Source organism: Sorex fumeus, unplaced genomic scaffold, assembly GCF_029834395.1.
Source record: "Sorex fumeus unplaced genomic scaffold, SorFum_2.1 ptg000184l, whole genome shotgun sequence".
NCBI lineage: Eukaryota > Metazoa > Chordata > Mammalia > Eulipotyphla > Soricidae > Sorex > Sorex fumeus.
Window position 1 is genome coordinate 3143062 of NW_026606241.1, and position 5359 is coordinate 3148420.

Here is a 5359-nt window from a genome sequence, read left to right on the forward strand (position 1 = left end):
CATATCATAGTTAGAATGATCGATGCTGCCGATAAAGACACAATCCCGCAAGCAGCATGGTCAAAGAAGGAAATCACACACAAAGGAGCACCCCTTAACTTCACAGCAGAACTATCAGGGGAAACCCTCCAAGCCCGAAGGAAAATGTGGGATATAGTTAAAAAACTCACTGAAACGAATGCTTCCCCAAAAATACTCTATCCGACTAAACTGTCACGCAAACTCAAGGAACGGTACACTACTTTCTAGATAAACAGCAGCTCAGGAACTTCATAGACTCAACACCAGACCTAAAAGAAGGGCTAAAAGTGCTACCATAAGACAAGACAAACCCTACAAGCACTACAGACCCCTACAAAAAGATGACACAAAACCCCATAACAATAATCTCTCTCAACGCCAACCTTCTAAATTCACCAACTAAGAGACAAAGAGTGGCAAAATGGATTCGTAGACAGAACCCAACATTCTGCTGCCTACAAGAAACTCATATCAAGAAAAAGATTAGAAGGGACAGCGAAGGCTATTTTCTCTTCATCAATGGATACATACAACAGAAAGAAATCACACTCTTAAATGTATACACACGTAATGAGGGAGCAACTAAATATTTAAAACAACTGCTCACAGATTTTAAGGAGGGCATTGCTAGCAACACAATATTAGCTAGAGTCTTCAACATCGCCTTATCACCTCTGGTTAGATCAACAAAAAACAAAACTCAGCAAGGAAACATTGGCTCTGAATGAATAAATAGAAGAAAAATGGTTTATAGACCTACACAGGGCTATACAACCCAAAAAGAAAGAATACACATTCTTCTCCAGTGCGCACGGAACATTTTCCAAAATAGACCATGTGCTAGGACACAAAAAATACCTCAATAGAATCAGGAAGATAGAAATAGTATCAACAATCTTTTCAGACTAGAATCCAGCAATACCACTCCTGGGAATATCCCAGAGAGGCAAAAAAGTATAGTCGAAGTGACATCTGCACTTGTTTGTTCATTGAAGCACTGATTACAATAGCTAGAATCTGGAAAAAACCTGAGTGCCCGAGAACAGATGACTAGTTAAAGAAACTTTGGTACATCTACACAATGGAGTACTATGTAGCTGTTAGAAAGGATGAAGTCATGAAATTTACATACACATGGAACTACATGGAAAGTATCATGCTAAGCAAAATGAGTCAGAAAGAGAGGGACAGACATAGAAGATTGCATTCATCTGGGAAACAGAAAGTAACAAAATAGGAGACTAATACCCAAGAACAACCGAGATAAGGACAGGAGGTTTAGTCCATGGCTTGGAGGCCAGCCACATATGCTAGGGGTAAAGGTAGCTCAGATAGAGAAGGGAGCACCAAATAAAGCCCATTTCAACATTCTCCAATTCTCCCTATAAAGAGCCTGACCAGGGTCACTCACTTTTTGTGAATATTAATGTTTAGTGCATATGTATATTTAACAAAAATATGGATACAAGGTATGTAGAAATGATACAGCAGATAAACTGCTTGCTTGCACATGGCTGACCAGGATTCCGAACCCCCGTAAGGATACCTGTGCCTGCCCAGGTATGGATCCCTGAGCTCAGAGCTAGAAGTAACACCTAAGCCCGGTGGGGCACAGCTCCCCCAAACCTAACACAGGAAGTTCTGAAGAATGAACGTATCCACTTTCATAAGGATTCAATGCAGCACTGTGGTTGATTTCTGCCATAATTCCCGCAAACCAGGGCCTCTGGGCCAAGCCAGAATAAGAGCAAATAATGACAGTGGTGAGCCGTGACAGTCGTGCCCTCCTTAAAATGCTCTCCTTAAAATCTGTGAGCTGTGGACATGGGCAGGCTGCTCGTGTCCTAGTACAAAATCCGCCTTCAGGGTCCCCCTTCCATGACGCGGTGCAAATTTACTTGTCCTTTGTCAAGTGAGGAACAGCGCCCTGATCCCACCCAGGGTTTGTGTCAGGGATGGAAAATGAATCAGGAATACCAGTTTTATGACATCACTTGTTTCCATAAAGTAAGGTAAAGGTAAAGGCCCTCCCGTTGTTCATCGATTTGCTCGAGCGGGCCTAGTAACATCTCCATTGGAGATTTTTATTGTTACTGTGTTTGGCATATCAAATACATCACGGGTGGCTTGCCAGGATCTACCGTGAGGGCAGATACTCTCGGCAGATTGCTGGGCAATCCGAGAGGGGCGGAGAAATGGAACACGCGTTCGCTATGTTGGCTGGGTGCAAGGCAAATGCCCTACCGCTGTGCTATCGCTCCAGCCCTGCTATTGCTCCCCAAAACGGCCATGAGAACCTTTTTGCCACCCAGCTGAATCTGTGCTGCGAGGAGGATGGACTCGGATAAAGGAGTGGAGAGGGAGCTGCTCAAGTGGGCGGTCACACAATGGGGGTCTGGGGGTAAGGAGAAGCCCCCTGTTCCTGTAGTCATCACCAAACATTGAACCAACGATATCTAGACACCCAATGTTACCCTGACTCTTGCCAAGTGATCCCTAAACTCAGGGCCAAGAGTAAACCCTGAGTCCTCTCAGGTGTGGTGAAAAATATAACAAAAAAGGCAAATTCTACCAAAGGGGGAAAATGACATGCAAAGACAAATTCTAGAGTGAACATTCAAAGTGTCAAGTAGCTGGTCCTTAAAATCCCCCATTCTTGATCTTTCCCTGCTACAGAAACTCAGTTTCTCCTGAATCCCTATTGTTCTTTCCTGCTTTTGCATCTTTCTTGTGTGCGCATATGTGTGTGTGTGTGTGTGTGTGTGTATACATGTGTCTTTCTGTGATTTTTATTTTGGGGTAACAAACGGCAGATTCAGGGCTTACTCCTAGCTTGGCACTCAGGGATAACTCTGGTAGGGACCATATGGGATGCAGGGATGGAACTTGGGTTGATCCCATGGATGCTTAAGTGCTTATTCGCTGTACTATGGCTCTGACCCTAAGAAAATGTGCTCCTAGCACACCCAGGATGATCCCTGAGCAAATGTCCTTACCCCTGAAAAGCCAAAACTATCTGGCTTAAAACAAACAAACACCACAACCCTTACCCTTGTTGGATTATAGTTCTGAACAATTTAGGATTAACACTGCTTCATCATTTCTCCTCTGCTGCAAGTTGCTTAGGCTTACTGAGTAACACCCTTCCCAATGCTCCTGAATTACTCCCATTTCCTTAGTATTCATCTTTAACTTCCAGGTGCTCTGCTTCCCCTATGCGCTAATCACCCATTTCCCCTCACCAGAACCTGTGAATTGTAAAGTCAGATTCTTCAGAGATCTCTGGATTTTGTAAGTGAAATTTTGACTTTCTTTTTCCTTCATGTCCTCTGCAGTTTACTTTAGACAAGTAACCATTTTGCTCCTGGACAAGGACCAGTGAAGTCCTATGTTGGGAAGATTGTGCTGGGAGGATTGGGAGGGCCATGCCCCCAGCCCTCAGCTTTGTATAGCAAAGGAAGACAATGTTATGCTTTTGTAACTTCAGAGTTAATTGACTCCAGATACTATACACTCCTGGGCATTGCCATATTTATGAGACTTAAGCCTCAGCTGCCCATTGTTCTGAGCACCCCAAAAGCAAGAGACTGGATGGACCCAGGAGAGCCGTGAGCTACCTGGCATTGAAAAGGGACAGGTAAGCACCATAACAATTACGAAATGACCCAACCATAAGCAACTGGATAAGGATCCTGCTGGGATTAGGAAGGACTAACCTGTCCTGAGGAGTGTAGTCTGGGATCTATAGGAAATATCCCCAATAGAGCCACCCTATAAGCTTAATAGATCTCTTACTGTGTCCATTCAAAGTGAACAGAAAGATTAAGTCCTAAGATTGTTTAGATGAATATGAACTAAGCAAAGGAAAAAACATCCTTAGATGCAATTCCACTCCTTGCAGGGTGAGATTTTTGTCTAAAAAGAAGTTTCCCCTGAGGGAAGGGTTTACATCCATTGATTGTACAACCACACCTCTGTGTATTTGCTACCCCCACTCCTGGGGAATGGGCTGGGGAAATAAAGGCTGTGGGAGAAGGGCAAAGAGAGGAAATGAGGGGCAGTTGTGAGACTGGTATAGATAGGCAGGAGAACGGAAAAAGAGCAACTGATCACTGTGAGTTCACAAAGTAAAATGCGGGGGTGCTGTGAAGCATTGGTGGTCCAGAGCCACCTCCTCGCTTCTCCAGGCTTTCCCAATAGAGAGAAAGACAGAGAGATGGGGAACCACAGACTGATGGTGAAAACGGCCCATTTAATGCAGAGCAGCTACCATACTTAAAGAACATCTGAAGAGGGGGGTTGAGATAAGGACAAAGGTGTGATTGATCATTTACACAGATAAACAATTGGCAGAGGAAATTCTCTTGTGGAGATTCAACCAAGGAGACACTCTGTCTCCCAGGGACATCTACATTGCTTTTACCTTTCCCTCTAGTTGTATACATTATCAACACTTGCAGTTGTTTGGATAAACACAGTAAGAGACAAAGATCCCAACACTTAATTCTCTGGGCTCTGAGAGCAAGTAAGACTTTTACCATAAATCCCAGACTAAATCCTCAGGTTGGTTAAGCTTGCCCTTCCCCATGGTGGTCCTGTCTCTTAAGCTGTAACAGTTTGCATCAAGACCATGCATTTCTGCTTTGTAGAACTCCCATTTGGATGCCAGGGTAGTTTTGCCACTTGCTCCAGGTCCATCCCAGTCCCAGGACAGGACCCTCCTCTTGGGACGTTAGGAACTACAGCAACTGAAGTCAAGTAATTATGACCAAGCTATTATGACCTTCCAACAGTCGTGACATGAATTTCATTCCTGTATAAATTTTTCTATGCTCAGAAAGAACCTGAGAAGAAATGAAGGGTCTTCCCACCTACCTCACATATATAAGGGTTTTCTACGATACGGATTTTGTGAAAATTAAGACTTAAGGGATAAGCAAAGGCCTTCCCACATTGCCCACACATATAAGTTATCTCTCCAGTGTGAGTTTTCCTGTGCACTCAGGCTTGTGGAACAAGCAAAGACTTCCCACTCCATACAAGCATATGGTTTCTCTCCAGTGTGACTTTTCCTGTGCATACTAAGGTGTATGATTCAGATAAAGGCCTCAACACATTCCTTATATACATGCGGACTCCCCAGTATGAAATATCCTGTGAATAAGGTATGAGGATCCATAAAAGGCCTTCCCACAGTCCTTAAACTTAAGCAGTTTCTCTCCTGTGTGAATATTCACACAGTCCCGCCGGGGTGATGCTGGACTCAAGAGTTTGTCCTCAGTGCTGACAATCCTGGGAATTCTGAGAACTGTGGGTTTCTAAGGGAATGTGATGGTGC